Below are 19,510 nucleotides of genomic sequence, written 5' to 3'. Positions count from 1 at the left end.
TATTTACCACTACAGGTGGTGAACCAACGTGTTAGGCAAGAATCCACTAAAAATTTAAGATTATCAGCCTGATAGAGTTTTATTTTCTAAGAGGGTGGCCTGAAGAGGAGTCACATGGACTCAAGCTGGGGAACCTTGATACAAAGAAGCTTGCCACAGACTCTAGACTCCGTGCTGTGAAAAGAAACAGGCCACTCTAGGTCAAAGAGCTGAGAGTGGCTTAATTCAAAGACTGGCTTATTTGCTTTTAGAATAGATTTATATACAGAGTTTGTCTGAAGCACCTGGGGACTCTGGCCCACAATTTGGAACTAAGATTAAAAAAAAAGAAGTCTGCAGCACCAGGCAGAGTGCATAACAGACGTATATTATAGAACTTGCTAGTGAGTGGAGGTCTGAGGCTCCAGGTAGAGAGCTTAAAGGATAGATGGTCTATTTTGGTCTGCAGGAGGCTTATATTCGTTCTAATGTGGTAGAAACTCCATTTTCATTTTGCAAGTGGCTATCAATTGGAGATTAATTCTGCATTAGGAATGGGGACGTGGGTCCACTTCTTTCAGTTCTAATAACCCATCTGGTGCAGACTCATGCAATCTTCTCATATAATCCAGGACCAACTGCCCAGGGTTAGTATCACCTTCAGTAGACGAGGCCCTGCCAAGTCAATCTAATCAAGAAAATGCCACACAGAGTTGCCTACAACAATTTGATGGAGGCATTTTTCTCAACTGAGTGTCCTCTTCCCAGATAATTAAACAGCCAAGTTGACAAAGAAGAAAAAGAAAAACGAATCAGCTAACCAGAACAACAGGTAACAGCGAAATTTTTCTTTTTTAAAGATTTAACATTTTCTTTGACTAGGGTATCTATTTCTTCTATCATGTCTTCAGTGACTGAGATTCTCTCTATTATCTCTATCTAGAATTCTGTGGTGAAGCTTGCCTTTGAGGTTCCTGGGTGAGTTCCTAAACTTTCATATCCAGTTTTCCCTCAGTTTGTATTTTCTTTATTGATCCTATGTCCACTTCCATGTCTTAAAGTATGTTTTTATTTCCTTCCATTCTTTCTGTTTTCATTGATTTCTTTATTGGATTTATTCATTTTCTCCTTAAGGACCCCTAACTTATTCATAAGAGTTATTTTGAAGTCTTTCTCCAGTGCTTCAGCTAAGTTGGATTTCTCAAGGCTTTACTGTACAATAGCATTGCTGGTCTCTAGTGGAGTCATATTGTTCTGGCTGTTACCAATTGTGTTTTTATGCTGGTGTCTCAGCACACAGGTTTGGGATGATTGTAATTCCAGGTGCTGATACCTGGTTTTTTCTTTGTTGGGTGGGAGTTTGGCTTCTGTTGCCCTCTCTGGTTCTTGGGAGTGTGGTGGCCGTCTGTTGCCTGGTAGGGAATGCTTCTGAGATCCCGCCAGGAATCCACTAGGTTCTGGACAGACTGTGTTTCTTAGTATTTGGGAGCTAACAGAGCTAGAGATGGGCCAGAAGTGGGGCTGGGGGAGATGAGGAGGGTCACCGGGAGGGAGGAGAGCAGGGTATGTGACCAGAACCTGTTTAGTCTCCTAAGAATAGGAGCAGAGAGTGAGAAAAGGCCTCAGCAGAAAGTTTGCTGCAGACCTGGCAATGAGACTGTGGGATTCGACATGGAGGAGAGGAGGGAGAGTGAAGTTACCCTACCTGCTTCCCTGGACTATCTGCTTCCCTGGTTGGTGTTGCTGGTGAACTCCGAGGAAATGCCTGTGCAGAGTTGGCTGCTGAAAGAAAGAACTGAAGTGATGAGGAAGGCTCTAGGAGAAGATCTGTGTGATCCCCTGGAGATAGGGGGCAGAGAAGAAGGGGAAGCCACAGCAGGTGGCCTGCTACAGAGCTGGAAATGAGACTGGAGGTTGGATTCTGCTCAGAGAAGGGAAAATGTAGTTCTGAACATAGCCTACCTGTTTCCCTGGCCCATGTAGCCAGTGGGTTCCCAGGGAAACACAATTTTTTTGAGCCATGCCATAGGATAGATTTTTGAGAAGCCAAAGAATGGATCTGACCTTTCACCTTTGAAGTTATGAACCCAAGGCACTCAAAGTTGTGTCAAGTTGACAATAAAAAACTATAAACATGGAGCAGAAGTTAAGAACACTGACTACACTTCTGAAGAACCCAAGTTCAATCCTCAGCACCACATAATGGCTTACATTATTGTGTGATATTATGCCCTCTTCTGGTCTGGTGGTATGCATGTGGTGCATAGACACACATGCGGTCAAAACGTCCATGCACATAAATAATTTAAAAATTCAAAATCAATAAGATAGTAATTTAAAAAATCAAAAAGCAACACGATAAAAAATGAAAAAAAAAAACTAGTCAGGACAATTGCACTTCTAAGGCATACAGCCTAAGAAGGCCAAGGGAAACACTTCCTGGTTCTGGTCTAGTTTCTCTCTTTTCTGTGATCACCTTAGCTGAGAGGAATTATACCTGGTTCCAAATGCAACTTATTACTGCTTAATCTAATTCCTAATTGAGCACTACATCACAAAGACTCCATGTAATACCCTGGCTACTGTTCTCTCTATGGGCATTTATATCTGTAGGTAATGTGTGTGTGTGGAGTCAGAGATCTGATATCACACTTGGGAGTGGAGATGACCACATAATCCATAACTTTCTCTAAATCTTCACTCCTAAAGCTCCCCTATGTGTGTTATGTCATTGCTATACAGTTTCCTGTCACTCACTGTCATTTCCCCCTATGAAACACCAGAATATGAACTAGAATATACTCAGAGAACAAGTGCTTCAGATCCCTTCCCATTACTGAAGCATCCAGTAACAGTCACCGTTACCAGTAGCAGAGTTGGTTATCAAGAGAACTGGAGGAAACCCACATCATGCCACCATTCTCAAGGGATTACTACAGGGTCTGGTCCATACACTGTCTTCTGCCACATCTGTGTAAATTGCAGTGTTGTCCTCACTCTTGGGCAATCCAGAGACATCTGGTCTTTCTAAGTTTCACAAAAGCACTAATGACAGAAAAGAGAACTACAGGAATGGATGACTTCACTGGTGAATTGAACCAAAGTTTTAAAGGCTAATGCCAGTGCTTCTTAAAATATTCCACAGGATTCACAGAGGAGTTACTCCCCTTCAAACTCATTCTGTGAGGCCAGGATCACTGAAACCTTAACAGGACATGATAACAGTGAAAAGATGACCGACTAACATTACTATGAACATAGCACAACAACAATATTCAACAAAATAGTAACGTGTAAGAGTGAGCCTGAATTTGTTAATACAAGAAATGGGATGGACCTTTGTTCTTACACAGCTGCTTAACAGTATTTGAGAGAACTAATGGTATACAAGGCATGGAGAAACTACAATAACATTTCAAATGTAACAGGTGTCTGAGTGTCAGGGCTAAGACATGTATCAAAAAACTCATTTGTTTATCATTGTTCACTTCTAATAAGAACACTAGACACCTGTGAGCAATACCATCTCCAGACCAGTGGTACTGAGCTATGTAAGACAGCAAGCTAAACATGGGCTAGAGGGTGAGAAGCACTGTCCTTCCATGGTTCTTCTTGAGTTCTTACCCTGAATTCCCTCAATGATGGACCATGATCTGGAAATATAAACCAAATAAACCCTTTCCTCCTATGTTTAGTTACCTTTCTACTGCTGTGACAAAGCACCATGACCAGGTAACTTATAGAAGGCAGCCTTTAACAGTTGGGGTTCACAGTTCCAGAGGGTAGTAGAATCTAGGACCGGCATGCTGAGGAGGCTAACAGACAGGCAGGCATAGCACTGTAGCAGTAGCCAAGCAAGCACTTATATCAGACGTGCAGTAATGAGAGAGAGAGAGAGAGAGAGAGAGAGAGAGAGAGAGAGAGAAAGAGAGAGAGAGAGAGAGAGAGAGAGAGAGAGAGAGGGGAGAGGAGAGAGGAGAGAGGGGGTGGACAGAGGGTGAGGATGGGCTTTTGAAACATCAAAGTTCTTCCCCAGTGACACATCTCCTCAAATACCTCCTAATACTTCCCAAACAGTCCTACCAACTTCTAACCAAGTATTCAAACATATAAGCACATAGAGGACATTATTATTCAAACCAGAATGTTTTATCATAGCAATATATAAACAAAATACAACAGCAGCAAAAATGTCCTTGTTAGGGTTACTATTGCTGTGATGAAACACCACGACCAAAAGCAAGTTAGGGAGGAAAGAAGGTATTTGGCTTAAGTTTCCACATAGGTGTTCATCATCAAAGAAATTCAAGACAGGAACTCAAACCGGGCTGGACCCTGGAAGCAGGAACTGATGCAGAGGCCATGGAGGAGTGCTGCTTACTGTTGTGCTCATCCTGCTTTCTTATAGAACCCAGAACCACCACCCCAAGGAAGGCACCACCCACAATGGGCTGGACCCTCCCCCACATTGATCACTAATTAAGAAAATGCCTTACATCCAGATTTGATGGAGGCATTTTCTCTATTGAGGTCCACTCCTTTCAGATAACTCTAGCTTGTGTCAAGCTGACATAAAACTGGTCAGCACAGACGTGATATATAGAATACTAAAAACGTTGGTTGAAACTACCCCAAAATGTCTCTGTGGACACAATAATAGTGAAACCACGTTTCTTTTTCTGCTTTGTTATCAACAGGTTCTCATGAACAGCACTATGACTGGGATAGTCGAAACCACACTGACAAGAGCCTTAAGTCCTGACACCTTAATGAAACTACGAATGCCCGGCTGCTTCCATCATATCAGAGGTCAGTGTCTCCACTCCTCAGTTCTTGATTGCAGCAGCTTACACACACACAATCACAACCACAACAATCCCTGCTCCCAATGGTGCACTGCTCTCAGGGAGTTGAACAGCTATGTGAAAAGCACTCCACTGAACCAAGTCTGGTCTATGAGCAGCTACCTACTGAGCCAGTACTGAGGAGTATTTGCGCAAACCTGCATAGAAAGTTCCTGGTGGTAACACCTGGGGGTTTTCTGCAAGATGAAGTGAATTGCGTTTCCAAAGTAAGACTGCTTTACCAAATTTCTTCTCTGTTTAAGCAATGGGCATGGGAGTATCAAAAAGCTAGGGTTTCACTGTTAGGAAACTGTGCCTCTCTATCTGCACATTTTTAGTTTTAAAAACTCATAGTGACATAGAGTGAATTCAGGGTGATTCTCTGGGGTCTGCATTTAAGATGAATAAAGTGTCAGACAGCTTGCTTGTTTCACTTGTGGGTGTTATCAGGTGCTTTCACGGAGATTGTATTAGTGTGCTATCTTTCAGGACTATGTGCATTTATGGTTCACATTTTTTATTTGAGGAAAATAAAACATATGCACACAGATTGACTGGGTTTTCTCTTCAAATTCTAGAATTATCCCCTGTGATATGAATCATGAAGTTGAATCATTATTATTGAGTTCAAATAGATTAAATTGAATATTCATGATCTATTACAAGGAAGACCTTATGAAATTTCCCCTGCCCCCGCCACTACATTCAGCCATTATAGATTCCTTTCATCATCACTCATCCATCTCCACTCACCTAGGGTTCGCTAACAACTTCCCTAGCTGCCTTGGTTCATTTAAGCTCTTGATCTTTCTCCACATACTCATCTATTTTAGTGGAACATTCCATCTCATTGATGGATTCTAAGGTTGTGTGGCATATCCCCAGATCTCCCCTCATCTGATATGGAGCAGCGGTCAGTTTTCTATCCTTGGGGGTTCCATAAGATTCCTTGAAAGCTATAACCTGAGGAGGTAGCATGGTTAATATTCAATCTGAATACATATTTTTAAGTTTGTATTTAAAAGTGTTTTTGAAAGATGCAAGTTCTGAAATATTGTACATCGTCTTCTTTAAGGACAGCCTGGCAAGAAAGCTGCTTTGTTTTGGCACATGCAGACAGGATTCTGTCAGACAGGCGATTCACTTTGACTGTTGAAGTGTAGCATCATAGGCTCAATACATTTTCCAGTTTCAGGTTTTAACTAATAAAAAAAAAGCATCTTTTCTTGTGGCCCACCCACCTGCTCTCTCCAATATCACCTTTTGTCAGTGATTCACTTATTCTACCTTATGTGAATATGTGAATGCCTCCCTGCATATATGTGCACCATATGTGCCTGCAGAATCCACAAAAGAGCATCGGGTCCCTTGGAAGTGAGTTTATGAGTGGTTGTGAGCTTTTGTGTGGGTGCTGGAAACCAAACCAAATTCTCTGTAAGAGAAGCAAATGCTGTTAACTGCTGTATCATCTCTTAGCCTTCTTCTAATAGCACCATCTCAGAGTGGGTGGATGTGTTCTTTTCCATAGATATTTGCTGCATGTCTTAATTGGCTCAGAGCTCAAATGTCAAACTATATTTTGACATCAGGCAGATATAAGCAATATAGAGCAACATTGTAGGGAGAAGGAGTGAACAGAGGAGAGAAAGCTGGGAGTCTACTGCAAGACCCATCCTTGAGATGAAGAGAAGAAAACATGCTTGCTCAGAACAGACCATTTCCAAGGGCTTTGAAGGGAGAGGACTTGAGCTGAGCAACTCCTTGCTATCCTTGCAAATACATTTATCAAGTAAGTGGTTGCCATGCCAGGGAAGGCACGATATACAGAAAGGCCGAAATTGATTCCTGAGTGAAGCATCTTTACATGGAGCACATCAAGAATGGAGGATAGCAATTTTTATTGGTATTGCAATGAGTCTTTAGATTAGATTGCGGAAAATTACATATAAATAATCCAAGTCTTCTAACTCAGGAACAAGATGTGTCTCCCAATTGACTGGGTCTTTAATTATTGTAGCAATACCTTGTACTATTTAATATACAGACATAACTTCTTGTACGTAGATAATCCACACAAGTGCTTCATATTTTGTGATGATCTTTAAATGACGATATTTCAAAAATACAAATACAAACTGTCATATATTCCCCAAAATGTCAGTGAGCAAATATGTAATAGTAATCATTAAGACAAAAATTGGTTAGAAGCACAATTCTAGCTTATAAAAAGTACTTTCTTGCTTAGCATGAATTTTTCTGTATATCCACATATGTTTAAAGAAGTCATCAAAAATATACAGGAACTAGGGATCAAAATGCCAATTTTTACTGCTGATAATCTATAGAAAAGAGAACATAAAAAAGTTTGCTTTAATTTATATATGTGGTTCAGAACGAATCTAGTGAAATGTGTGATTTTACTTCAGCTCTCAGTAAATTTACCATAATGCATTCCTGAAATCTTGGGTGGTAAGAAAGAAGGGAAGAAGGGGGCGGCCGCTGCCGCGCGCAGGGTGAAGACGAGTGCCATGGAGGAGACACCGCCCCCAAGGCAAGCCGGCAGCAAGCCGCACCTTGAGAAGTTGACCCTGGGTGTAACTCGCATCCTGGAATCTTCCCCAGGTGTGACAGAGGTGAGCATAATAGAAAAAGCTGCCTGCTGAGCGCGTCATATGATTTCTTCATGGAACAGAAAACAATTGTGATGCCTGAGGATGTGAGAAACTTCACTTGATGACCAATGGTTTTCACAATACCTGGAGTGTGAAGCTAGATGAGCACATTATTCCACTGGGAAGCATGGTGATTAATGGCATTTCCAAACTGACTCAGCTCATCCAGTCCTCCGTGTACTCACTTCCTAATGCACCAACTCTGGCAGACCTAGAGGATGATACTCAAGAAGGCAATGAAGACCACCAGCTAGAGAAGCCTCACTTTGACAGCCGCAGTGCGATATTTGAGCTGGATTCGTGCAATGGGAATGGGAAAGTTTGCCTCGTCTACAAAAGTGGGAAACCTCGATTAGCTCATGACACTGACATGAGGTTCCTGGACAGAGCATTATACTGGCATTTTCTCACAGACACCTTTACCGCCTATTACTGCCTGCTCATCACCCACCTGGGCCTGCCCCAGTGGCAATATGCCTTTACCAGCTATGGCATTAGCCCACAGGCCAAGCAATGGTTCAGTATGCAGAAACCTATCACCTACAACACAAGCCTGCTCACAGAAGAGCCCGACACCTTTGTGAACAAGCTGGACCCCAGCAAAGTGTTCAAGAGCAAGTACAAGGTTTTAATCCCAAAAAAGAAAGGGCCTGTGCAGCCTGTCAGTGGCCAAAAAGGGCCCGGGCCCATAGCTCCCCCTACCTCTAAACCTTCTGCAGGCTCTGGAAACCCTGTCCGAAAATAAGCATTCTGTCACCTCACATCAGTAATAGCCGGGCACAGATGGCTCTGTGCAGGCCCCACCCTCAAGCAGGTGTCGGCATTCTCCTGAGTGGCCAAAGCCTTAGGCCTTTGCTCCCACTGTCGTTAGCCAGGAGTTGGGACAATCACACTGAATTCTCCCCAGGAGTCCATTCCTCTGTAGGTTGTGCCAGCCTCATCTCCAAAACCAATGAAGACTTTCAGATGTACCTAGAGCTTTCATATGTCTGTACCCAATCCTTAACTTCTTAGCAGTAATTAGAGAGGTCACCCTCCCAAATAAACCCATGGTTTGACTCATGAAAAAAAGAAAAAAAGAAGGGAAAAAGGATATATAAATATGTATATGTATATGTATATGTATTTGTATATATACACACATATGCTACATATACACATGTACATATATACACATATGTATATATGAATTTGTGATCTTATTAATGTATGCATATTTATGTTACTGGAGCTGCTAGGAATTTTTATCATGAGGAATACTTGAAATTAATTCACCAAGTCATGCCATCCTTACTCAAATCCTAGCACATATTAGAAGTCAGATTACCATCACTGTTGTTTTCCCAGCTTTCCTTGGCCAATGTAGTTACCATGACAACTCAGAGCCTGCTGTAGAAACTGATGCCGACTATGCTTCCACTTACGATTTTTGCCTGAATCACTTATCACTATGGTGTTGTCATGTGTTATTTTTCTAATTCTGATTTTCCTTCTAAAATTAATGCTTGGCATTTGAGATGTGTTAGAGAGTATTCCTGCCCATTTACTTATATGTTTGAATCAATCAGACTCAGATTCACATTTTTCTCAGAAGTTACCACCTTTTTTTATTGATGCATATATGTGTATATACATATATATGTTATTTTTAACCACAATTTTGCCAATAAATGCCCCTTCAAGATAGCCTCAGTGTTGATATCTTCCCAGAATTCCTTGAGCATATACTGTGCTTTCTAAAATTATCTCCTTATCTGTACAAAGGAAGTAACACTACCTTCCTCAGAAGATACCTTTTTAAAAATGTCTAAAAGTAGCAACCAATAGTGTATGATATGTAGTTGTCCCTCAGCATAGGGGACTTCCCTGCACTTTGCCTCCTTTATTTAGACAAAGCAATATCTTTAACAACATCATGGACTGGCTACATAGTAAACAGCGATAAGCCCACATATCTGTTAGGGGAGTCTCAGTTTCATTGTTCGGTGTGTAGGAGGAGTTGTAGAATAAAGCTGGGAAGAGAAAAAGCATCAATTGCACAGCTTCCCAGGAATCGAGCCTGCATTCCCATCTGCTTGCTAAGATCTCTATTCCACACGCTTTCCCTTCCCTTGTCTTTTACTATAGTGCCACACAGATGTTCAATGTGTATCACAGAATCTGAGGCTCAGAGCAAAGAGACAAGTCTGATGTAGAGTTAGTAGGATAGGTTCTTGGAGAGATTCGGTCCCCATTATGGGGATGCTTTTAGGAAAACACTACCCTTCCACTAGTCTCCTCCCTACTAGCAAGTAACAGCTCCGACCATATCTGAACCACAAGAAACACTGTGAAGTTGAGACCCTACAGAGAAAAACACCCTGTTGTCTTAGGTGGAGGGAAGGAGCTCTTTAAAGTAACTATCATTGGGTGCTTCAGAATTCCTAGAACTCTGCATTCAGTTAATGGTTCTTAAACCTGTGCTGTTTGCCACAGGCAAGGGGGAAGCTTCTGCTAACTAGAAGCAGGGGCTTTTACAGAAGCCAGTGAAGTGTCAACTCTATGAGACATGTTAAAGGAGTAAGAGTGAAGACATCAGAGTTTCATCTTTAGGGCACTACCTGGAAACAGTCTAATCTAAACAAAAGGATAAGAATGCCAAGCCTTGAGCTTCCAGGGACTAAGCCACTACCTAAAGACTATACATGGACTGACCCTGGGCTCCAACCTCATAGGTAGCAATGAATATCCTAGTAAGAGCACCAGTGGAAGGGGAAACCCTTGGTCCTGCCAAGACTGAACCCCCAGTGAACGTGATTGTTGGGGGTGGTAATGGGAGGATGGGGATGGGGAAACACCTACAAAGAAGGGAGGGGGAGGGATTAGGGAGGAAGTTGGCTCAAACCGTGGAGAAAGGACAATCAAAATGTAAATAAGAAAATATCAAGTTAATAAAGATGTGGAGGGAAAAATGCTGAGCCTTAGGCTGAAGAGATGGCACTGAGTGTTCCTCCAGGGGTCCTCAGATCAATTCCCAGTAACCTCATGGTGGCTCACGAACATCTGCAATGAGATCTGATGCCCTCTTCTGGTGTGTCTGAAGACAATGTACTCACATACGAAAGAAAGAGAGAAAGAGAGAGAGAGAGAGAGAGAGAGAGAGAGAGAGAGAGAGAAGGAAGAAAGAAAGGAAGAAAGAAAGAGAGAGGAAGGAAGGAAGTCAATCCTTCTAATGAAAAGGACTACTTTCGAGAATTTAGTGACCCCAGGTAGGGAAGAACCCCTGTGGTCTCAGGGCACTTGGACCAATTACATCAATTAAAGACCTTCCAGTTCTGCCAGAACTCTGCATGGTGCCATTAAATTAGTTGAATTAAAATGTTAACAAAAGAAGTTAGGGTTTTTTTCCAAGTGTGGAACCTTTCCCCCAAAATCTTCTGCTGGTGCTTATTAAACTTGAAGATATTTGGGTTCAGTCCACATCGTTTGAATTAAAAAACCATGGAATTGGGTAGATTCTAGCTGATTCTGATATTCGCTGAGGAAAAGCACTAGTGTCTATTTGCAACAAGATCTTTTAATATCTTAAATCATTTAGCATATTTTGTCACAGTTCTCAGTTGGAACTTTTGTATCTTCTCTAGAATGTCAGTAATTATTTCAATTGATTAATCATCATGTAGTAATGAGTATACAGACCGTTGGCCTAGGCACTGGGAAAGTTAACGGGAAGAACAAGACAGGAAGGGGGCTTAGCTCTGCCACTGTAGATTAGCAAAACTGGATAAGAAAACGAAAAAACTGGCAAGTTATGTGAGGATTTCTGTGTGAAGAAAATAAACAGCTTGGACAGGGGATTATACACAGAGTTGTCACTGAAGCCATGCACAGACAGGCCATGTCTTTCCTGGTGGGCTTGTTCTGTGTGTGCTCCAGTTACCCCAGGAGCAGGGGACAAGCCCAGAAGTTGGAGCCTGGCAAACAAGCAGGCTGGTAGGGGGTGAGGGAAAGGGCAGATGCAGCACACCCTGGGCCACCTCACACCAAGATTGTTGTAGGTTGAGGGTGAAGGATCCCAGCAAGGGAGTGACATGACCTGTAGGGATGGCTGGTCTCTGTAGAGAATGGACCACAGAGAGGCAGGACTAGCTAGTGTAGGGGTGGGGGGTGGGGGGGATGGGGGTGGGGTGGGGGTGGGGTGGGGCCAGTACAGCCATCAGCAGCCTGTTGCAGAAGGCAGAGGGGCTAGGGTGTATGGGAAGCAGAGTGCAACTTCAGCAGTGCAGAGGGGAGAGGGTTCCCCCGGACAGGGCTTTGTGTGCCTGACCTTCCCGTGACTGTGCCTGGGCCTGAGGGTGAGACAGTTCAAGGCATCCCCCAACTGGACCCCCTTATTCAGCCATGCCTTTCCATCAGATGCTCCAGACTATCAGCAGACGTGGTTGTAGGGTTAATCTAGTGGGACTTGGGCAGGGAGGGGAAGCATCGTGGGCAGTGCGCGCTCCGGGGACGCATGCGCGCGCCCAGCATTCCACGCGAGCCACAGGGACAGAGGACCGGTGGAGCCAACAGCACGCCAGTGCCAGCCAGCAGGCGCCAGTGAGCCCGCGTGGAGGGAGCCGCCGATTGATCCTGCAAGATGAACACCCTGCTGTCCTGGGCCAACTCGCTGTTTCGCTCCACGCTGAGCGTCGGCGGCGCTCACCTTGGGCTGCATCCCTACCACTGCCTTCAAAGACGGAGCGCGCCTGCGCCTGCACGTCTCCAGGATCCTGCTCAAAAAAAAAAAGGGAAGACTTCACTGACCCAGAAAGAAGAGCGACCTGAAGCTTAGTCGTTCCACATCTCTCTGCGGATCTGGAGAAGACTTTCGACGGGAACGTCAAACAACCCTTTATCTGTCGGCAGAATATTCCACCAAAAAGCAACGCTGTGGAACCAGGTGGTCCTCTAGGACAAGATCCTTCTGCGAGGCGAGAACCTAAGCTGAACCTGAAAGACGTCAAAAGCAAGGTATTTTTCTTTGACGATGGACACGGTCTCAAGGGAAACAGGAATGTCACTCTGACTCTCTCCTGGCAAGTTATACCGATTGCTGGGATCCTGCCTCTTGTGACTGGATCTGGACGCGTGTCTGTCCCTTTTCCAGATTCCTATGAAATAGCCACGACTTTTTGAAGAACTCTCTCTCTTTGCCTCGGAAATGGGACATCTGTGTACCTAAGGAATCGTGGTTTAAAACTGTCAAGAATTTGAAGAAACTCGTGCTGTAACAATTTATGTGTTGCATTCGTGCATGTTTACAGTGAACGTGATTTAGAAGCAGACGTTTGTTCATCCCTTGTAAAGCATGCTTGATTCCTGGCCCGGGGGGGGGCAGTTCATGTGATCATTTGTTAGATACCGGAAGTGGTGGAAATAAGGTGGCTAACAAGTTTTCCTGAAGAGTGAATACTTGTTTAGTCTGGAAATCACTGTAACACAGTTAATGGCTGAATGTCTGAGAAATAACGAGTCTTTCCAGTTTCCCCTACAAATGTTTTATGTGTTTTACATTTTTTTGAAAAAAGTAATGTTTTAACATTGTCAGTGAAAGTTGAAAATATTTGCATGATTTCTCCATTGAGTGAAGCTTATATCAGTCTGTATGCTTACTACCACTAGGTGCTAATTATGTACAATTCTTTGCAAGTCTCTCTTTTAATGAGTATTGGAGTGATATTAGCTCTCATAGTTTAATTTTTCATTTGCAAACTCTCTTCTATGTTATTGTTTTCTATTGCCAATAATCTCGGGATGTGAAGACCTAGGAATCATTTCAAGCTTAAATTGCTAGCAAAACATGGAGTCAAACTTTAATCTTGGATATCTTCATTCTGTAAGTTTAGGTCCATCCCTTATCCCTGAGATTTACATCTGGTACAATTTCATTTGTAAATTTGCATTGTATTTTTGTAACCCACAAACCTTTGTCTTAGATGTTTCTGATTTTTATGTAAAAGTTCAATTGTGTTCAAAAAAAAAAAAAAAAAATCTTCTGTAGAAATATATCTCCCTTTCACCTTCTGTGTTTGTTTTATAATGGAAGTATAGGAAAATCCACATGTATCCAAAATATGTTAGATATTATAGATTTATAATACATGATTAACTATGACTAGATAGGATTTTTCATTCAGCTGTGGGGAAAATTCATAACCTCCAAGGGGGAGTACCATGGTGTAAGCAAGGAGAAACACTGAAGTTTCACCATCAGTGACGGCACATCGTTATTATTTCAAGAATAGTGCACACTGATGCAACCACAATGGACAGGAGTGTGGAGGCTTCTCAAAACACGGAAATGTAACTGCTCTGTGACCCAGCTATACTATTCCCAAGCATACCCCCAAAGGACTTTATATCCAACCACAGGAACACGCACATCTGTGTTTGTTGCTGCTCCTTTCACAATAGCAGGAAATGGGATCAACCTAGATTTCCATCAGCAGATGTGAAAATGTGGTATATAGACACAATCTAATTTATTCAGCCATAAAGGAAAATAAAAAGGTGAAATTTGCCAGGAAATGGATGGAACTGAAATATATTATGTGTGAGCCATCATAGGCAAACAAAACCTGACCTACATATATTTTTATTTTTATAATGAATAAGTTAAGATTGCATGCTCTGGTATATGCCCAAAGTGTAGCTACAAAGTTTCACATATTATTATTACTTGAGGGGTGCAGGAGGATGCGTGTGATGTGGATGTGGATGCCAAGTAGACAGAAAGGACCCCTGAGAGGAGGATGACTCTCCCTCTCCTCCTCCTGCCTCTCTCCTCTCCTCCACCTCTCCTCTCCCTCCCTCTCCTCTCCTCTCCTCTTCCTCTCTCTCTCTCTCTCTCCCTCTCTCCTCTATCTCTTTCTTCCTCCCTTCTTTCTGTCTCTCTCTCTGTCTGTCTCTCTGTCTCTTTGTCTGTCTCTCCTGTCTCTCTCTGTCTCTCTCTCTTCTGTGTCTCTGTCTCTTTGTCTCTCTCTCTCTCTCTCTCTCTCTCTCTCTCTCTCTCTCTCTCCTCCACCTCAATTCCCTTCCTGCCCTAAAATAAAACTCCTATTCCACTATACCTTGTGTGATTTGGTACCTCAGGGAAGGATCTTGCCAGTGGTCCCACGTGTGTACCCCCTTTTGTTTCACTGTGCTTCTATGAAACATATCCTGGCTTTTTCTTTTTATAAAACACAACATTTTTGAAGATAATTAAAAATAAAGCAATAATTTTACATTATCTCATATGAATCTCACTAATTACATGTGTTGTAACAAATATGGATATAGCTGTATAGTTCATGGAAATGCATATGGGATTGGATTTTCCAACTGGCATAAAAGTCAAATGTGTAGCATCATACATACTAAGCTGGCTCTGGCTTCTGGTTTATTCAGTAAACATTTCAAGGCCTTCACTTGTTTATATTTGTATAAACATATACAATATATTTAAATTGTATGTTTTCATTAAATCCACAATTAAATATACTAAATAATTTAAATTATTTTGGACAAGTTAACATAAATGGTGGTCCTTTCACGCCACATATATGTGCCTTTTCTTTAGCATATTTATAAAAGTTGGAAGAGAAAAGCCCCTTAGTAATATGCAAATAGGAAGACCAGCAAGAACAACACATTATTAGTGTAACTTGGTTTTTTTATACTATGTATACCAATAGAATATTTAACTCCATTTCCTCTATCTGAGTACTAGACGTACAAATGCTAAAATCTTACCAGTTGCCCTAATTTTACACTTATTGTTTTCCCTTGAGAGAAACATGTATAAGGAACCTGTAATCTTAACCAGTCAGTGATATCAGTTTCGTGGTTCACTGTAGAGCTGCAATGAGTAGATCCATTAGTTTGGTAGAAATGAATGTTGAAATTTACATTAGTTTTATTTTATTTGGCTGGTCCAAGTTTTTTTAGGGATTTATGAGGAAAGGAAGTACTATTACAGTATAGACAAAGGCAACAGGAGAGTCCCTGGGGCTTCCTGGTCAGTTAGTCTGACCCAATCTGTGAGCTACAGGGTCACTGAGAGATGCTTGGTGGAAAAACAATAGAGGGAGACAGAGAATACCAACCTCTGGCCTCCGCATGGTGCCCTAGCCCCATACATGTGCACACATGTGAACATATGTGCATGCATAAGCTACACACAAAGGTTAAAATAGTTGTTGCAAGTTTCGACAAAAAATTAGATATTGGTTTTTCATAAATATATATTCATATTAATATAGTGGATAAACATTTGAGGATTTTCATAATTATAATAAATATCCATCATTTTTATAAAAATAAAAAATAATTGGTTGATATAAGGGTGGTGTGTATGAGACCTCATGGGTTTTCACCCACCCACTTTGGCATGTCCACCGGTGTCCTCCTTGTTCAGGTCACATTGGGGCAGGATGTTGCTGAGACCTTATGGACGTATCTTCTGACATTATGAAGAGACACAACCTCACAGTAAATTCTGCCATTCTCTGTCTCTTACACTCTTTCCTCAGCCCCTCCTGAAATGTTTCCTGAGCCTTATGTGTAGGACTCTTCTGTAGATACAGCCATTGGAGAAGGATAGCGGTGGATTAAGGAAAAAATCAAATATATATATATATATATATATATATATATATATTCCTTCTGGAAAAGCAAGAAGGAGTCATATTCCTAACCATTTACCAAAAAGATAGAAAGTAAATGAATAATGCCTATAATGTACATAATTCATCATATAAATATACATATGTTGTCTTAATGAATTTTTCTTAACTGGGATGACACCGCTCCCTCCAAAGCTAAACACTACCTAACAAAGGCCTTAATATCAGACATGAGAAGCCCTCTTGAGTTGTTGCCCTTGGTTAACCCCCAGAGGTGGGAAGTAAGTTCCTATTGCTGAAGACACCATGCACTTCTAAAACATGGCCCAGAGACCCCTAAGCTGAAACTGACATAAATGCTCCCTTCCTGAGGACTAGATTTCCTGGTAACAGATGGCTGCATGAGAGCTTCCAAAGTGGGGGGAGCAGCCTATAGTTTTACTGAGCTGTGATGCCTATGAACTACATCAATGACAAGTAGGGCACAATAACCCTACAGTCGAAGTCGTGACACTCATACTGGTAGTAACCAAGAGCTCTCTAATTGGACTTAAGAAACTCTCAACATGCCTGGTACTGAGAACATAGTTAATTATTCAGTGCTCATGAAATTTTTGTTATTGGGTAAAGAATCTGTAACCATCACTATGCAAACAAAAAGTAAATCCATAAAAACAGGTTATAAAAATTTGTCCTCAACACAGATAAATTATGATCCTCAGCAGCCTTCTTCAAAAAACTTGTCTATACAGCAGAGGCACCACAAAAAACAAGAACCAATCAAAATACATCATTATGGAGCCCAGAGCCAACTGATACTTCCAAGTCCTTTTATGTGGGTGGCCATCAGGTGTGGCCCAGATTTCTGCGGTTCAAATGATCCAGTTAAGAAAATCCCTCACAGATGTGCCCAGATGCTTATGTTTTAGTTGACCCCATGTGTACTCAAGGTGGCAACCAAGACGAACCACCACAGTAACCTGCAAAAGAACAAAACGGGAGCAACCTGATTTCAAAGACGTACTACAAACCAGTGGAATCTAAAACAGAATGCAAGTGACACTACACACACACACACACACACACACACACACACACACTAAATAGTGGAGACGATAGAAAAACCAAAAGTGTATTAACTTCAGTTACTTTTATTCATAAAATATACAGGCTCAGAATACATATGTATTTTCAGGGAAATAGGTTACACTTGTTAGAGAGAACTAGATTTATGAATGACCACAATGAGGGAGTTTTCATATAGATAAACTTACTTACATGCAAGATATGCTAGAAATGTTATTCATTTGGTGTTTTATAGTTTCTACACTTTTACCTCTTTCTATATTAATTAGAGAAGATGCTCATAAATATTCAGGTACTTTTGCATAGCGTAAGAGTGTCTCAGGGGTGAATTTTTACCTTACCAATTTATGCACATAAATTTATGCACTTGTGGTTCAGGGAAGTTGAAAATTCATGTTATTTCTTTTTCTGAAGAGAATATATATTAACTTGAGTATTTCTTATATACATTTTCGAGTGTTATTCCCTTTCCCGGTTTCGGGCAAACATCCTCTCCCCTTCCTTATGGGTGTTCCCTCACCCACCCTCGCCCATTGCCGCCCTCGACAGTCTAGTTCACTGGGGGTTCAGTCTTAGCAGGACCCAGGGCTTCCCCTTTCCACTGGTGCTCTTACTAGGATATTCATTGCCTCCCTGTGAGGTCTGAGTCCCAGGGTCAGTCTCCAGCTATATGTCTTTAGGTGATGGCTTGGTCCTGAAGCTCTGGTTGCCATTGTTGTGGCCATATGGGGTCTCGAGCCCCTTCAAGCTCTTCCAGTTCTTCTCTTCATTCCTTCAACAGGGTCCTATTCTCAATTCGATGGTTTTGCTGCTGGCATTAGCCTCTGTATTTTGCTGTATTCTGGCTGTGTCTCTCAGGAGAGATCTACATCCCGCTCCTGTGCGGTCTGCACTTCTTTACTTCATCATCTTGTCTAATTGGTGGCTGTATATGTATGGGCCACATGTGGGGCAGGCTCTGAATGGATGTTCCTTCTGTGTCTGTTTTAATCTTTGCCTCTCTCTTCCCTGCCAAGGGTATTCTTGTTCCCCTTTTAAAGAAGGAGTGAAGCAGAGAATATTTTTTAAGAGTTAAAATATTTTTAGTTATATATGTACGTGTGTGAGAGGGGAGGGGTGGGTGGAGCTCTCATTGTTTAGAGACATCAAATCTCTTGGAGCTGGAGTTGTGAGCCACTTAGCATGGTTGCAGGGAACCAAACTCAGGTCCTCTGCTAGAAAGAGTTTTAACCACCGAGCCATCTCTCCCAGCTCCTTCTTAAGATAATCTTAAGCATGAAAAGAAGTGCTTCAAATTTGCAGAAAAATTATCACTTCAAGGGAAAAAAAACATAAGTTTTCTAAACATGGATATCTATAAGGTTATATTACTCCCGAATACGTCTGATCTCCTCTAAAAGTGGCCATAGCATCAACTGAGTTCGTTCTGATAGGAGAGTCTTTTGAACAGCTTTATAAAACCCACCATGGAAATTAGTGTTCTATGTGGAGGGATTAGTTAGCTAGTTAAAGTGGAATTTATGGCCTACGGTGGCTCTGATGGCCACAATAATTATACAAGATAACCTGACTCTCTTAACATTTGTTTCTTTGTGTCTCCTTGTCCTTTTTCGTAATTGCTTTAATTGAAAGAACATAATCTTGTAAGCTTTATGTTTTATGTTTTTCTTCCTTTAAGTCCCTCCCAAAATATCAAAGTCACAAAATTTAGATAATATATTGATAAGGAAAGATGACAAGGTATATATTCACACATATTTACATAGACTAATATTTATATATGTATCTTTTAAAAAGACAAATAGTAACCTTGGTTTTTTTAAAGACGTAGTCTCCTATATTTGTCCACTGAAACTTGCTATGCAAGACCAAGACAGCCTTGGACTCACGATCCCGCCTGCTTCTGGTTCAAAATTTGGATTATTGGTATCCATACCATAGCCAGGAAAGACACTTTTAATTTTAATTTTAATTTTATTTTATGTGCGCGTGGTGTGTGTGTGTGTGTGTGTGTGTGTGTGTGTGTGTGTGTGTGTGTGTGTGTGTGTGTGTGTGTGTTTAATTAGGGTTTCTAGTCTATGATGAAACTATACCATGACCAAAAACAACTTGGGCAGGAAATGGTTTGTTTCAGCTTTTAATTACACATCACAGTCTATCACTGAAGAAACTCAGGGAAGAAACTCAAACTGGGCAGGAACCTTGAGGCAGGAGCTTATGCAAAGATCATGGAGGAGTGCTGCTTACTGGCTCGCTCATGAGTTAATCTGGTTTCAGAATGTTCTCAATTGAGGTTTCCTCT

At 41.6% G+C, this 19,510-nt stretch overlaps 2 pseudogenes; both read left to right on the top strand.

The window, feature by feature from the left end:
* The first annotated feature begins 7,342 nt into the window (after window positions 1-7,342).
* Window positions 7,343-8,240, top strand: LOC116888792 (annotated as a pseudogene).
* A 3,873-nt stretch (window positions 8,241-12,113) lies between these two features.
* Window positions 12,114-13,268, top strand: LOC116888533 (annotated as a pseudogene).
* Window positions 13,269-19,510: the final 6,242 nt, after the last annotated feature.

This window comes from Rattus rattus, chromosome X (genome assembly GCF_011064425.1).
Source record: "Rattus rattus isolate New Zealand chromosome X, Rrattus_CSIRO_v1, whole genome shotgun sequence".
NCBI classification, from domain to species: domain Eukaryota; kingdom Metazoa; phylum Chordata; class Mammalia; order Rodentia; family Muridae; genus Rattus; species Rattus rattus.
The sequence above is the reverse complement of the archived record's forward strand: the minus strand, read 5'-3'. Positions and strand labels throughout refer to the sequence as shown.